The sequence below is a fragment of the Tursiops truncatus genome, chromosome 4, assembly GCF_011762595.2.
Source record: "Tursiops truncatus isolate mTurTru1 chromosome 4, mTurTru1.mat.Y, whole genome shotgun sequence".
Lineage (NCBI taxonomy): Eukaryota > Metazoa > Chordata > Mammalia > Artiodactyla > Delphinidae > Tursiops > Tursiops truncatus.
Window position 1 is genome coordinate 67,447,098 of NC_047037.1, and position 17,782 is coordinate 67,464,879.

Here is a 17,782-nt window from a genome sequence, read left to right on the forward strand (position 1 = left end):
CACTAATGTCTGAAAAACACTAGACTAAGTAATTGTACACATTGCAAATAATTAGAAAAATAAATGACATTTTACAAAATTTAGTGAGTAAAGCATTGGTGAGTCTTATTCCTAAAATTCAGGAAACCAACTTCATAGCAAGCAACATAACATCCATAAATTTTCTACTTTTAAACTGTAGAACAAGTATCAGTTGGAATACTGGAAAAGAGACACGATTTATGCTGGTCGGATTTATTCCCTGTGATGTGGAACTATTAGAAATGAATTCCTTGCTCTCTATTTTTTCCATTCATTTTAAAACTGAGTGTCCTTGGGCTTCCCTGGTGGCTCAGTGGTTGAGAGTCCTCCTGCCGATGCAGGGGACACGGGTTCGTGCCCCGGTCCGGGAAGATCCTGCATGGCACGGAGCGGCTGGGCCTGTGAGCCATGGCCACTGAGCCTGTGCGTCCGGAGCCTGTGCTCCGCAACGGGAGAGGCCACAACAGTGAGAGGCCCGCGTACCGCAAACAAAAAAAAACAAAACAAAACAAACAAACAAAAAAACTGAGTGTCCTTGTACTTATGGAGGAACAAGGGATGAGGTTAAAAGAAGGCAATACTGGAGGGAGGGAGGGAGGGAAGAAAAAGAAGGGAATACTGAGAGACAGAAAAGGGAGATGACAAATGTTTTGCCTAAATATAAACTCATGTTTGCTTAAGGACAACACATGGAGTTTTAGTCCATATGATTCCAATGATTGATACCAAAATGATTTAATTGTGCTTAGAGAAAAATATTGAAAATGAGTGGAAAAATTTTCCAAATTGAGTTGCCTGTAAACATGCATATATATTGTGAAAGAACAAATAGACAACTAAAAATAAACTAATTTTTAGAACAATTTCCTTTAAGGAGCTTTGCAAGGCTTGCTTTTTGCTTGCTACTTTGACAAGTCAGTTTCTTATTTTTTCACAAGGTGGTGCTATAAATGTGACTTTCCTTTACTGACATAAAAGATGCCTTTGGTACAGTTTGGAGTAATTGCATGTTTAGCCCTCAAACCCTCTGTTTTATGATTACTTGCCAGTTAACAGTAAAGCGTTTGTCAGTGACTTTATTATCACTTGTTACTAGCAATGAAAGAATGTACAGGAAATAATATGGAGAAAAATATAACATCTACTTTGCTCTCAAGGCAGGGAGGAAATCCTTACTCTAGTTGCCTGTGTATCCCAAAGTGACAAATCTCTAGTTAGAATTCCCAAAAACACAAAAGTGTGGCAAAAACATGAGGAGAGAATATTCTCACTGTGTTTAATTCATCAAGACGAAGGTCAGTTTCTTCTTTTTTGTTTTTCTTTTTATAATTAGGAATTAGGCTAATATTACATTAGATTTATAAAAATCTAGATTAATGTGGTGCTTTGGGAATTTGTGTTTTGATGACTAAATTGTGAATAATATACCGTTATTTATATTATTTTGTTCATGCATGTGTATATATTTGATTGCTTAATTTAATTATCTGACATACATTTCAAGTAGTCCTCTCAGAAAATGTGTATTCTATTTATTTGAATTGTCCATGGGAAAAACATTTGCTATTATTTGCAATTTAAAATATAGTGAAATCGGGCTTCCCTGGTGGCGCAGTGGTTGAGAGTCCGCCTGCCAATGCAGGGGACACTGGTTCGTGCCCCGGTCCGGGAAGATCCCACATGCCGCGGAGCGGCTGGGCCCGTGAGCCATGGCCGCTGAGCCTGTGCGTCCGGAGCCTGTGCTCTGCAACGGGAGAGGTCACAACAGTGAGAGGCCCACGGACCGCAAAAAATATATATATATATATATAGTGAAATCTACAAAGAAGTCAAAATTCATGGGATTTATTGCATTAACATGCTTTCTTCTCCCACTCTCTAAATTGTTATTTTTGTTTCTATTTCTCTTTCTTTCTACCTAATCTTGGGAAATTTCATTAATATTGAGAATCTTTTCTTTTTGTTACGGTATAAAGAATGCAGAACTAACCATTTTCATTCCACTTTTGTGCTAAGATTCATATAGTCCTCATACATCTATACCCAAGTGGTTTTGTGTTTATTAGTACAGAACTTGACTTCAGAAACGAGTATAAATAAAACAATAAAAACAGACTGTTTAGAACTGGAAGAGGACTTAGAAATAATCTAGTTGATTACTCTTTATGATATAATAAATATATATATGTGTGTGTGTATATATATATATATATATTTTGACTTTGTCCCTGGTTCTGGCACAGAACTCCTAAAACCTCAGGAATTTTCTGAGTAATTGGAAAGTCTTGTTTTTCATAAGGAGCCACTTTGACCACACCTGAGTTTTTGCTAATGAGGTGACTCTTCCAGGGCTCCTAGGTAGCTTTAGAATGGGACTTGGTGCCAGAAAGAAAACAATCCACCTGATTAGAGGGTTAGAACTTTTAGCCCCACCCCCTTCCCAACCTCCTGGAGGAGAGAGGGGCTAAAGATTGAGTTTAATCATCAATGGTCAATGATTTAATCAATCATGTCTGTGTAATGAAACTTTGATGAAAACTCTGAAACAACGGGCTTCCCTGGTGGCGCAGTGGTTGAGAGTCCGGCTGCCAATGCAGGTGACACGGGTTCGTGCCCCGGCCCGGGAGGATCCCACATGCCGCGGAACGGCTGGGCCCGTGAGCCATGGCCACTGAGCCTGCGCGTCCGGAGCCTGTGCCCCGCAACGGGAGAGGCCACAACAGTGAGAGGCCCGCGTACCGCAAAAACAAACAAAAAAAACCCTCTGAAACAAGGCTAAGGGGACTTCCAGGAGAACACACTGATGTGCTGGAAGGGTGGTGTACCTGGAAAGGGCTTGGAAACTCTGCATACTCCCACTCCCCCAATATCTTGCCCTGTGCATTTCTTCCATTTGGCTCTTCCTGAGTTGTAATAAAACTGCAAGTATAGTACTTTCCTGAGTTTTGTGAGTCATTCTAGCAAATTTTTGAAACTATGGGTGTATTGTGGGAACCCCTCTGAATTTATAGTTAGCTGAGCTGAAGTGAATATAACCTGGGGACCCCATTTGTGACTGGTATCTGAAGTGGAGGCAGTCTAGTGGGACTGCCTTAACTGCGGGGTCAGCACTAAGGGAAGCAGCGCTGCTTCCGTTCTGATGCAGGCAGATGACAGCTTTCACCTGAGCCATCATCCTTTCATTCTTCTTTCTCCTCTTACTCTCCTCTTACACTGTCCATTCTCCTCACAGATGTTGGAATCATCCTTTAAAACGCAAATTAGACCGTGCCAGTCCTCTATTTAAAATCCTCCAAAGGCTTCCCATTACTGAACTTAGAATCAAATTCAACCCCCCTTCTAGGACCCACAAAACCCTATAATATCTGACCTCTATTATTGAAACTTTCCATATTAGCATTTTCTACTCTATTCACTGTGTTCCAGCCACATTGGCTTTCTTTGCACATGTCAAGTATAACAAGCTTATTCCAACTAATTTCCATCTTAGGGCCTCTCTGCCAGAAATATTCTGGACCATTTACTTGGAAAGCTCTGGGTTTATAATTTTTGCCCAATTGTGTTCACTCTCTCACTTGCTCTCTCTCATCTATTTATTTTTATTATTCAGGTCACAACTCAAATATCCCCTTTTCAGAGAATTCTTCCCCAATGACCTCAATTACAATACTCTCCAAACCTGTTATCACACCACTTTATTTCTGTAAATCCTCTTAACATACTCTAAAGTTATCTGTTTTATTCATCCCTCTCCTCTCTGCACCACACCCACTGGTTCCTGCTTCCTCTATTAAAATACAAGCTCCATGAGAACTGAAGACAATGCATCTTTATGACAATGGTATCCCCAGGGTTTAAAGTATTGCCTGGCACATAGTAAGCCCTTGATGTTTACTCTATAAATACACACATTTTCCTAGGAGGGCTGGGTGAAAGTTTCAATTAGGAGGTGACATTTTGAAGAATGAAGCCCCAGCCTGGGAGGCTTCCAAGGAGAGAAAGCTCTGTTTGTATTTTGAATCTAAAATTACATATACTTAGGGAATTATTTATCCAATCCCCAAATCTGGGACAGAGATCTCTTTTTCTGGTAAATATGCTACATAAATATAAAATACATTTTCCATTTAGGTTTCTCATTGCCTTTCTTTCTTCTGCTTGAGATGTAAACTAAACTGTCTATTCAAATAGGACATCAACGAAATTTTTCAAGGAGTTTGCTGCTGATTTCACGAATAAGACTGTTTTGCCGAGGAGTGGGACTGGATGCTCTACTCTACCTGGCTTGCCTTCTCCCAGCTTCCTGACTCCCCTTCTTCCTTTCATTTCTCTCTTTCTTCCTTACCTATGCTCAGGCTGGACAGCGACACCTAGAGGCTATCACTGCTGGCAGCTTTCTGGGAAGATGCCTTTGTTGCTGCTATTGAAGAAGCCCACACACTGCAAATTGTACCTGCCAGGTCACCTAAGTTAAAGCTAAACAGAGGGTAGAAGCTATTATTCAGGCAATTCAAGTGAATTAAAGTGCTTTATTGCCAGACAGTTTTGCTTCTTTCACTGCTTTGTTCTGGCTATGGGGGCAGTTTGAACTGAGCTTCTGAGAAAGCCCAAGGTACTTTTGTGCAACTACCAGCTGTTCTTCCATATTCTCTCTTATGCCATCTGTGACTTGGTAAAAAAAGTGTCCCTAGGTGTATGGTGGGGTGCGAGTGAGGGTAACGTGAACGTAGTTATTGTACCAAGCTGGCCCGTATTTCTGACCTTGCATTAATGAACTCAGGCAGTTTTATTACTGTAGAAAAGCACTGTAGTGTTCACTCCTAAGCATTTTGGTATGAATACACGGGGGCCATCTTTTCAACGTTTTACAGAGAGTGCTTTATGTTACTTTAATTTATTTCAGGCAACACTTATTGGGACTTTGGTACTTATTATTAAGACCCCATGCTATGAGGGATGTAGAGATGAGTAATTTAATCTAGAAGGGAGATGCAGGTGTGTGTGTGTGTGTGTGTGTGTGTGTGTGTGTGTGTGTGTGTGTGTATTACATAAAATAATAACAGTGTTTGAAGTAACCTCCTATGAGGAATTTAAACGAGGTTAAGATGTCAATACGGTGGTGTTTACAAAACAAAAATCAGCTTCAAGAGAGCAGATTCATTTGAGGTGGGTCTTGAATGATCAACTGAAGTTAAATAGGTCAACCCTGGGTTAAGAAAGTCATTTTAGCTTTAAGGTAATGGCCTAAAGATGAGAAACTGGTGCATGTTCAGAAAATTAAATAGGGCAATTTGACTGGAATGTATGGTATCAGTTCAGGGTAATGTGAAATGAGATTGGAAAGATAGAAATGAGACTTATTATTGTGGAGTTCTTTAAAATGACAAGGAAATGACTATCTTATAGGTAATGGGGAATCCAAGAGCTTTTGAGTCAGTAGTTGACAGGTTTGGAGGTAATTCTAAATAGATTTAGTAAACCGTGTAGGCTACCCTAGAAATGGAGTGGCCAGAACAAAGACAGTGAACCATATGGGGTGTTTTACTTGCATGGTACTTTAGCGCTGGATTAGGCATGTGAAGGGGAGGGGGTCACGTGGACCCATCATCATTGGGAGGCCATATATCCAGGTTGCTCAATTTATGGTATTTAGAGAGAGGGGGGAATGCTGTCATCCGCAGAAATGGAGAAATCATGAGAAGGTGTTAATATGAGGGTAAAAAGGTAGGTCCACAAAAAACAAAGACCCCTGGTCACTTAATGGTGTCCCATCCTGTCTTGAGACACTCTCTGCTGAGTGAGTAATTTAGATAGACCTTGACCAGTTTTTAGGATATGTTCTTATGTCCCAAGTTGCAGAATTAGTTCATACTGTAACTCATATGGTAAATATAGTGAGAAAACTTCTTGGCTTGTGGTGTAGTTCGTTGTCTGCTCTACCCTTTAGGCAGGTCTCAGTATTAATAAAGCTGGTATGGACAGAGCATGTTGCCTGCCACATAAGTAAACAAAGAATGTTGACACCATCAAGCTATCAGCCACCCCCAACTGTGTACCCTGAGGAGATTCAGTAAGGAGATAAAACAGGATACTCACCCTAGATAGTTATTATCAGATAAGGTAATTATCAAAGGAATGATTTCAATGAGCCCAGACTTTTGTATCTTCCCATAGAAAGGCACTAAATTCACTAACTAGAGATGGCTGGTTAACGGTAATCTTCTGATGGTCCAACTACCTGGGTTTTTTTCATTTGTTTGTTTGTTTCAAAGACTCCTATACATCCCGGCTCCTCCCTCACCTCTTTGGAGCAGTCCCTCAGAGCCATCTGAGAGGCTGTCTCCCGGGCTTAAGTCCTCAAAAAGTCTACCAAATGAAACACAATTCTCAACTTTTAGGTTGTGCTTTTTTTTTTTTTCCAATTCACACTGGGTATAATAAAAAGACCATAGGCTTTAAAGACATGAACCTGAGTTTGAAGCTTGGATCTGCTACTCAGTTATGGTATGACCATGAGAAAATTAAAGGAAATATGTGTATGAGCCAAAGCTTTTAAGAGGAGTTCACTACATATGAAGTCTTCTCCCATTTACTTCACAACATATTTGGCAATCCTCAGTTATAAGTACCATACAATTTCAGTAGAATATTTTATTTTAGCCAGGCTCATATGCATGTGGATTGTTTTTTTTTTCTGAATTCTGTCTCAAGAAGATATGTTCTTGAAATGCCAAGATGATATTCCCATAAGATTATCTTCCTTAGAGCAGCCTTATAGCTGATAATTAGTTCCACCAAAAGGCAGCCATGTTAGAAAGCATTGCCTCATCCATGCACCTAAAATAAATCAAAGTTAATCAGGCTGATGGTTTTGCAGAACATTGACCAAAGTGCCAAAAGACTTCATCATAGTCCCTGTCAGAATTTGAAAAGAGTACGTGGGTTGGAAGGTCCGGAATGTGGTGCAAAGCTATCACTGAATTATAGTTTGCTCCTGCCATTTATGGACACCAGGTTCGTTACTTAAGGAAGAAACTGATGTGTGGAGTCTGCTGGGTAGATAGGTGCTTGTTTATATGAGTATTATCCAAGTACCTGGGGCTGATTTGTTAATAAAAGAATAGTTTTATGAGAGACCTGAGAGTTTTGTATAATACTTAGAGCTTTATCACATGAGTGCCACAATTTAAGACTAATAGTAAGATTTACGTCTAACAAATTATGGCTTGACTAAATGAAGACTCATATTTTGTCAAAGAGGCTAAGCATAACCATTTCTGGTTTGGCTGTAAAAGAAAGTTTTATATTTAGTAGAAGAAGGACTAATAGACTTCTAAGGACCTTTTCATGAGTTGCTTGAAGAAATTGGGTAAGTCACAAGACTTTAACAACAGGAAAGGGCCAGTCCCTGTATCATCTTAATCTGTCTGTGCTTAAACTTACCTTTAAACTTTAACTTGAAAATTTGTTTAGGTGTTTGTTAGGTTTTAACAACTTCAGGAGATAGTCAATGAAATTACCCACTGTTAGGTTAATAAACACCAATACATCTATTTAAGTTAATCAATACACACTTACTTAACATTCTCCTGTCTCATTAAATATAAAGTAAATGTGTAGTTGGGAAGCTAAACTGAAAACATTTTCCAGCATTTATACAAAGCATGAATACAAAATATGTTAATGGCAGCTGGAGGCAGAGCAACTTCAATACTGTGATGCTGAGCAAAAAGCACGTTGCTATGTTGGTGAGCAAAAACCAGAGTGAAAGACAATTAAACATCTCTAGTAAATGCACATTTTGTTAGTCTGTGAAAAAAAATCAAAGCCACTGTCATGGCAACGATGGACTTTTTCCATCTATAATTACTACATGCAAATTTAGTAACTGATTTCATTTCACCTATTTCTGGGGCTATAGTTCAGTGTATTTCTGCCTGGTTAGTTCAAAGATTGTTAATGTAGGTTAAATTGAAGTTAATTGAAGATGCCATACAGAGAACTGAACTGTAGCTAAAAAACATGCTACAACTAAAAAAAATATGATGGTTAATGTTCAGAAAAGGAAAGAGCAATCAACACATTTACTCCATTTATTTCTAAAGCTTGGAATTTAAGTGCGAGGTTTTGTGTTGGATATGGAAGTTAGTGACCATAAATAAGTGCCGTCTGTTGGAAACTTATTAGGGTTCTAATTCCATACTAGGGATCCAGTGTCTGCCAAACAGTCAAGTACTGATTTCTCTAACACATACAAGGATTTTTTAAAAATAAAGAAACAATTTTGGAATGTTCTCCATCGCTTGATCTATAAGACTTAACTAGTGTATAGTCCCTGTGTTATCGCTACTATGATTCTCCTTTCTTCTCTCCTGGTCTTCCAGGATTCCCAGAGGAGTAGGGGGAAATACTGATAGAAGGGGCTATTTCCTGCTTTCCTCATAGACATGCCCATAAGTTTATAGAAATACATTTATTTCCTCAAAAATTTTGAGAATTCTTGATATAAAGAATTGAAGAATACAAAGGATTAGGTTTATTATTGTCCTTCCAAGTTGAACATGTTGTTTAGTAAGTTTTAAAAATATGCTGGGGTAACAGTTAAGAAGCAGTGTAATTTTTATATTAAAGGGATATAATTTCATTTGGAGTTCTTATCATTTTAAGAATATTGTAGTGATGAATAATCCAGAGAGTCATCAAGAGTTAATAGAATCTCTGAGATTAAAATAAATCCCCCAATCTAGCTTTAGTGTTATAAATATTATAAGCATTCTGCATTTTAGATCAACTGGAATTGTCAGGTTATAATGACCATACCAGTTTCAATGATGAGATGACATGCCCTTGGTCTTATGGCTTGAAAGGATTGTTGCTCATCTATTTTCTAAATTCAAGTTAAGACCTGAATATCAAAAGGAAAACCAAACAAACAATCATGATAGAATAGTAGTATAGTTTAGAGATTGGGCTTTTCTTCTGAGGGTACAGTCATGTCATTGCAATTTTATTTTCCTATATATAGAATTACTGTGGATGTAGATATTGACTTATGTGAATAATTTAAGGAGTAATAGGTAAGAAATGGCTGTAATTTGCAACATTAGAATAATCTTTCTTCTTTTTTTCCCTCCTTCATTCTACTTTAGAAGTCGTTTGAAAGTAGAAAGGAAGATGAACCAACACTAGCAAAGTGACTACTATGAAAGTTAAGATAGGCAACTTGGGGAAAAAAAAGTATTTTGTCAATAAGTTAGGAAATTGATTTTATCTGAAGTAGAAAATTTTTATAACAGGAAACTCAGTCAAGACTGATTTTTTAGCATGAACCTCTCTGAAAGGAAGAGTGACTGCATACAGATCAAAAGCAGCTACGTAAGGGATATAATCGAAATCTCCAAATCACTTATGTAGAAGTGTGAACACCTGAGTTTTTGTTCCTGTTCTCTTCAAGTTGTGTTATGTGACCTTGAGTAAAGTCCCTTTACATTTCTGATTCTGCCATGAAATGACTTGGTTGGCAAGGAAGATCTCAAGATTACTTAAATCTCTGGCATGCTATAGCATAACCATAGAGTCTGGAAACACAGACTGTTTTTAAATTGTCTTTGTTTTCCTTCCTTTCATTTTATGGGAATTCATTTGTATTTTATTTTACAAAAGTCTCAGTCTTTGATTCATGAGAAACTAAAAAATGGTGACTCCACTATAGACCCACTGAGTAGCACTCTTCTAGATGATAACAACGAACCAAAGTCATTTTAAGTTCATGTACATTGACGCAGAAGTCATTTCCTCTTATTAAAGTCTTTTAGTCTTCCCAGAGCCTGGAATATCATACGGCACTAGCCACGTTTGACTTCTGTCATTTGGTCTTTGGTGTACTCACCTACCCTTCTTACTGGACTCCAAGTTCCTCAAGGGCGGGATTATCTCTGAATGTCCCTCTTTTCCTAGTATGTATTTAATAATGCAAGATAACTAATTTGGTGCAGGAACCTCTTCTTGTTGATTTATTAGATATCCCCCTTACCTAGAAAAGAGAGGGGTAATAAAGAGTGGGCATATATAGTGGTAGACTACTGGGCAAAGACAATGAGTCATTTAAATTCCCTCATGGAGGGAAGGCAGCACACTTTCATATCCACTTAGCAGATGCTCAGTTGCTCTCCTTTGTACTTGACTTTGATGAGACTTACATGGTGTCTAAATTTCAACTTCCAATGACTCGTTTATTTAATTTCTAAGGTAGGGAGGAGGTATCACTCCCATCACAGAAATGTTTTGAGGATCAGCTTTTATGGTGCAACACTCTAAAATATTTTGCATGGAAATACTGTTGTTTTAAATATCTTACTGCTATTGTTTATTCAGCAGGTCAATACTTTCTCCTCATTTTATGGATAGAGGAGCAGAGATGATGACTGGGAAGGAAATGGAATAGACAATACTGCAGATAAAGAAGCTGAGAAGGCCCAGAGACATCAAGTAACTTGCCTGAGGTCACACACACAATTAGTAATAGAACTGACACTAACAGTGAGGTGTCCTCATCCCTGTTTTAATGTTCGTTGATCTATGCGACCCTATTCCCCTGAAGTAGTTTCGAGCTTCTATTAGTGTGCTATGTCTAGTGCTTACATTGCCCTTTTCTTGGAAATAAGTCAGTAAGGAGGATTAAAGACATGATTTGATCAGTTATCAAAACTGGAGAGGTTTGTTTTGGATACAAGGGCTAAAGGTCACCATAGGGAAGACAATTACCAAGCCATGCTGTGGATACATAGAATCACTGTGGAAGATACGTCTTTTAAAAATAATCATAATCTGTTAACAAAGTGCTTACGTTATGTCAGCATTATTTCAATTGCTTTATCTATTTCAATTTTTTGAATCCTCACTATAATCTTATGGTAATTGCTATTATTATCATCATTCCTACTTTGCAAATGAGAAAACTCTGGCCACGGAGGATAAGTTACTTGCTTAAGGTCACACATCTGGTAAGAGCTTAAACTAGGATTTGAACCACATGGTCTGGTTCCACTGCTGGCTCCAGGGTACACTGCTCCTCTCCACTCTACCCTGCTATCTCTCAAAAGAGCTGTTTTATCTTTTGATGGAGAACTTTTTTTTTTTTTTTTTTTTTTTTTTTTGCGGTACGCGGGGCTCTCACTGCTGTGGTCTCTCCCGTGGCGGAGCACGGGCTCCGGACACACAGGCTCAGAGGCCATGGCTCCCAGGCCCAGCCGCTCTGCGGCATGTGGGATCTTCCTGGACCGGGGCACGAACCCATGTCCCCTGCATCGGCAGGCGGACTCTGAACCACTGCGCCACCAGGGAAGCCCGCTGGAGAACTTCGAAAAAATAAAAAAATATACGAAAAACAAAGTTCATCCTCAGTCCTATCACAGAGATAATCACTGTTAACAATACTGAGTTGCACTGTTGTTCAATAGCAAATCAAATTGCTTGAAGAGATCCTGCTATGCATTTCAGCAGCTCTATAATTCAGTGTTTAAAGTTCCTTCCATTGAATGTTACCATACATCCAGGGATGGGGTTGCCTCCGAATATCTGGGGCCTGTAATATAAAGGGCTGCTATTTGAAGGCTTACTTCCTATTACCTAGCACAACACTAGTGCATGTCTTGCTCCTTTGGCCTGCTGATAATATATAGATTGAAATGGGCATTCTTAAATGAAGTGCTTACCACTAGACAGATGGAAGCTTCCTGTGTATCTGGCCTACCTCCAACCATTGCTTAGGATAGAGGCAGGTGGGAGTTAGTACATCAGAACTGGTGACACTGCCTAAATTAATGTCTCATACTTACAATCATAAAGTTCTGTAGAATTCCTGATGAGAGTGGCTTTCTATTATGTAAGCAGTGATTCCATTGCTGCCAGTAACATGACAGTAGTGGGAGTAAATCCAAAAGAAGATTTCTATTTAAAAAACAGACCACCTTTTCCAGTAACATGATGAGTAGCTTTAAACACTTTGGGTTCACTCTTCTGACTTAGATCAATAAGGGAACTGTTAAGAATCAAAGAAGCGCAGGATAGCATCAGTTCTTAGCTGTTCAGTGAATGGCAATTTCCTGGGATCTGACTTGAGTGTCTGAGTGCTAAACGTGGGTTCATTGTTTATATTCAGTGGCATTGTGTCACTAAGGAGGAAGTTTTAGAACATACAAATGAGAAGAATTTATTGTGTTCTTTAATTTTCTTTTTGTGCCTTAGAAAATCACTTAATGAAAATGTATGAATTCTCTTAAGCAAGTACAAAGGGTAAAGGAAGTGCTGGTTTCAAAATGCCAAAATCCTTTGGCATCCTAGAAAATGCATGTGGCTTAAACATTACAAATCAATTTTCTTTGCTACTCTTGTGATATTTCACTCATTGCCTTTTACTGGTTTATTGTACAATCTGTGTTCAAGGAGATATTTAATTTTAAGAAATAAATTGTGTGTGTGTGTGTGTGTGTGTGTGTGTGTGTGTGTCTATGTGTGTAGAGCCCTAGTACAATTCTTTTCACTTTAGCTTCCAGTGAATTTCTAAATAATCTTGGGGATAAAACTTTTTGTTTTTTAATTATTTGCAGATACGCAAAATTTCTGACATTTATTCTCTAATTAAATCATGATTCTTACAGCCAAGTGAGTTACAATCATTGTGACTTACATAATAAAGAAGGAAAATCAAATAAATTAACCACAAATTTAATAAAGCATTTCTAAATGGCAATTCTGGCAAGATAAAAATGCAAAAACATTCCATTTAGTTTAAAATGTTTTTGGAGGGGGCTAGAGCTTGTGCTGGAAGCTGAGATGAAATAGACTTCCCTGAGGTATGGATTCCCCCTCATAGAACTTATGTCCTAGTTGGGTAATGAAAAGAAGCAAATAAGAGTAAGGACTAAACTCATAAACTGTGATCCACATAAAATAGTGGAATTCTATGTGTATAATTTATATTTTATTGCTATATAGTTTTCATTTTTGTTATTGCCTTCAGTTGTGGAAGGATCTCAAAGAATTTTATAATATGGAATTAGTCTTTCCATTTTAGGGACTGGGAAATTCAGGCATTAACAAATTGAATAACTTGGCCCTATCATTAATGAAGAGTAGAAAAGTTCTTGAGATATAGGTCTCAAGTTCTCATTCACTCTTCACATCTTCCGCCATTCTAAATAACATGATCTATTTGTCACAAAATCACAAGGTTCCAATCCATCCTTCTTGACACCCTTGGTGTTATCTGACATTTCTTGGTAGAAAGAAGCATTAATGCATGACTCTAAATCAGAGCAATAGGACCATCGCCATACTTGAAAATGAAGGAACATATAACCTAGAGATGCCTTAGAGACACTTTTCCTCTAGGGAGTTCTAAGAAAAGACTAGGCAGCCATTTCGTTTAGAAACAGAAAAATCCCTAGAAGATGGGAAAATAAAACTGGCTAGAGGACATTCAAAAAACCTTTCAACCTTGAATGCCTATGATATCTTGAGGACACCTCTATTCCTATAATTCTGTAAGTCTAAGAGCTAATAGAATACTAGAATGTGGGTAATCGCTTGACAACATTCTTTGTCAATGGTTATGACATAAAATACTTTCTTGGTCAACAAAGACCACATCCCAATCCTGGAGACGCTACAGCTAGAATAGAACTTCAGCTGACATTGTTTGATATTCCTGCCTAAACATTAACGTCACCAATAAAGCTCTTAGTTGGGTGAAGAGGAGAAATAAAAAGCTACCTTTTTAAAGGCCTACTGTGCGGGCTTCCCTGGTGACGCAGTGGTTGAGAGTCCGCCTGCCGATGTGGGAGACACGGGTTCGTGCCCTGGTCCAGGAAGATCCCACATGCCGTGGAGCGGCTGGGCCCTTGAGCCATGGCCGCTGAGCCTGCGCTCCGCAATGGGAGAGGCCACAGCAGTGAGAGGCCCGCGTACTGCAAAAAAAAAAAAAAAAAAAAAGGGCTTACTGTCTACTTTTGTACAGACACCCTGTGCTTTAGCCAAGCTATTACTTATCCACTTTTCCTGGCTATGATTTATGCCATCTTTATGCTTCACCCCTACAATATTTATTCTTATGAAAATCATCAATTTCTTGTCAAAATCTCATCTATCTTCAAATCTTTTCTTAAATGTCATCTCCTTTTAAAGTCTTTTCTGATTGGGATCCAATCTCCTTTCATCTGAGGTTCTAAAGCACTTGGTGCTTTCTGCATACCCCTCTAATCTCTCTGACTTGAATTAAAGTCACTTATGTTCAGCTTTATCCATTCTTTTGGACCTTGAAATCTATGTGCAGAAACTGTCTTCTTTTCTCTGTATCTTCCTAATTGTTTGTCTAGCAGAGTTCCTGGCTCTTGGCAGGTGCTCAAAATATTTTTTTTCTATTAGGTTGAATGAAATTCTAATTAAATCTACCCCCATTTCCATATTAAATGATGGTTCATTTAACAGGTTGAGTAATATAAGTAAATATATGCTACTGACCATTAAAGATAGCATTGTATGGTTACTAGGAGCTCAGGCTTTGGAGTCAGGTAAAATAGAATAAAACCCTTGCCTCTGCCACTTAAATTACTTGAATAAATTATCCAGTCTCTCTTTTCCTTAATTTTCTCATCTGTGAAATTGGGATAACATTTGTACCTCTCTCCAAAGGTGGTTGTTAGATAATCCTGATAATATTGAAAATGGTATCTAAAATAAGATTCCTAAGCAGATCAGCATCATGCCACATTGCTATTATTTTTAATTGTATCTGATACTAGGGGTATCTTGGTGTGTATATAGCAACTACTGTCCTCAAGCATCTTGCAGTCTAGTTGAGAGCACAGAGAAGAAAACAGATGATTAGAATGCGTTGTGATAAAGGTTTCACTTAAGTGGTTTTCTGACAACAGCATCTTTCTTTTAGTTACCAGCTGCGTGTATGATTGCCAATGTAAGCTGATCATTAGGATCAGGAAAATGTCTGCTTTTCTGCCCAACAGCTTAACAGCAATCTAAACTTTCCAACTAAGGAGCTATGTGTAGGTTCTGAATTTATATTAGCCCCAAATGTAACATATAATCCCACGGTCAGAGGAAGCCATTTCTCCCAGCATTTTAATGTACTCTATGGGCATGAAGAGTCATAAAAGTGTTTCCATCAGCAGTTTAAGAATCAAACTTCTGTGCTTCCCTGGTGGTGCAGTGGTTGAGAGTCTGCCTGCCGATGCAGGGGACATGGGTTCGTGCCCTGGTCCGGGAAGATCCCACATGCCGTGGAGCAGCTGGGACCATGAGTCATGGCCGCTGAGCCTGCACGTCTGGAGCCTGTGCTCCACAACGGGAGAGGCCACAACAGTGAGAGGTCCGCAAAAAAAAGAGTCAAACTTATGTTAAAACTGAAGGAAAGCAATCTGAAGGAAAGTGATAGTTACAGAATCATGGGAATTTTAAAGCTTAAAGATCATTTAATCTATATCTCATATTACAGATAAATGAAACTATGACCCTTAGAAGGAAAGTGACTCTTCCAAAGTCACTAAGATTTTAGGTGGGAGAGCTAAGGCTCTGAGGACACCAGCTTTAGCTTTTTTAAATGCCTTGATATAACATCTACACCTTTAGATCATTAAACTTAAGAATTCAAGTAACCTCACCTAAATTCTTACAGAAAAAGAAATTGCTTCAGACACCTTTGGTAGATAGCCATCTCTCCTATTATTTGTCGCATACAATATAGGAGAACTCACTACTTTTCTAGAGCAGTTTCATTATTAGACAACTTTATATGGTATAAAGTTATCTTTTACTTATTCACCTCTTTCCCATCTTCACATACTTAGAAGCAATAAAAATAAAATGTTGTGCTTCTGTTCAAAATGATACTGTGAACCAAGCAAGAAAGGGAAATTTTCAGATGTCAAAGATGAATGAAGATTGAATATATAGCTCTAAAGTGAGTGGGAGTAGTAACCTCGTTTCACACAGTAGACAATATCAAAGCTGTCAGGGCTATGAGAATTTTAAAGTCCACATAAGACCAGGATCATGCCGACTAGGGAGTTTCAAGCTGGGCTGCCTTCATAAATCAGGGATCTGCAAAATATGCCTATTATTATTATTGTCATCATCACCGTCATCATCATCATCGTCATCATCATCATCGTCATCATCATCATCATCATCATCATCATCATCATCTACCAGTACTAGAAAAACCTAGACCAACAGGCTAAGGATCTAATTACTTGCCCTGTCTTTTTAAATAAAAATAGTTATTTGAGGGACATTTGGAACCTCAAGCTTGTACTGAATGAAGATATAGGGCAGGAATTCCACTAGCCATTCAATGCTGAGAACAGCAGAGAAGTGAAAATTGAAAACTTAAAAAAATGTTGTGGAACAAGTGAGCCCAGTAAGGATAAGTAAATACAATTGCAAAACTACCCTTCAGGGTAGAAGAGAATGCCCACTAAAAATCATGTTATAGGCACACATTTCACTACATAGGAGACCATACACAGTAATAAGAAGCGGTCAGTGAATTTAACAGATAGGTAAATTGATACCCAATGGACCAGAGAATGTGGACTGATCTGACAGGAGCTTTAATTAAATATGCTTAAATATTGAAATATTAAAAAAGAAGGAAGAGAATTCATGTACCAAAAACAAGATTTCAAAGACAGGCTAGACTTAAATAAATCTGTGGACAAACCCAATAGAAATCCTAGGAGTGATAAATTAAATTGTCAAAATAAAAACTAAATGGAGTAAAACAAAAACAAGTCCTTACCAGTAACTTTGGTAACAAAGTAACCAAAAGTTAACAAACAAAAAAATAATAAAAATACCTTCTAGTAATTTCTGGATTGTAAGAACTCGGTCCATGGTATAGTAATTTATAATTCAAACCTCCTTGGTTCCAAACATTTAGCAATAAAATTCTTTATACCAGATAGATAGATAGATAGATACAGATGAGAAAATAGAATAGAGAGACAGAGGGACAAAGAGACAGAGAGAAGAAAGCAAATAAGACATAGCCAGAGTAATAAAAACGACATAACTATCTCAGTGGATCAGAGACAGAGATATGCAAAGTGGTTATCAGTAGAAGATATCCAGTGGTCTGGATTTAAAAGCAAATAGTAACAGAAGGCTTGACCCCTGCATGTGGTAGTCAGGATTGTAATAGTTTCCCCAATATTTTCCTACTCCAGGATACATGCCCACCCAGACCATGAAAATGATGGATTTTACTCCCGTGATTAGATTAGCTCAGAGAGCACAGTGGCTCTTATCTCAGTGGGCCTGACCTAATCACACAAGCCCCATTAAGTTTTCTCTAGCTAGTAGTTGAAGAGAAAGTTAGAGAATCTCACTGTGGCTGGTCTGGAAGAATGCAGACACACGTTGTGAACTGTCTGTGGATAGAGAGGGGCAGCTTTTAGGAGCTGCAAGTTGTCCTTAGCCAGCAACTAGCCCTAAAACCCCAAAGAAATGAATTCTGCCAACAACCTGTATAATCTTGAAACCATCATAGATGATTTGACTTCAGGAGGGCTAGAAGGGGCTTTAAAAACTTATAACAATCTGCTTGTTTAATAGTTAACAAAACCAGGACCTGGAGGTGTAAAGCCACCAATCACCAGCTGATGAGTGGGAGAGCCAGGCTATGCATTCCACACTGTTTTGAACTTTTGTCATTATTGTAGCACAGAAGCTTTATTTCCACAAT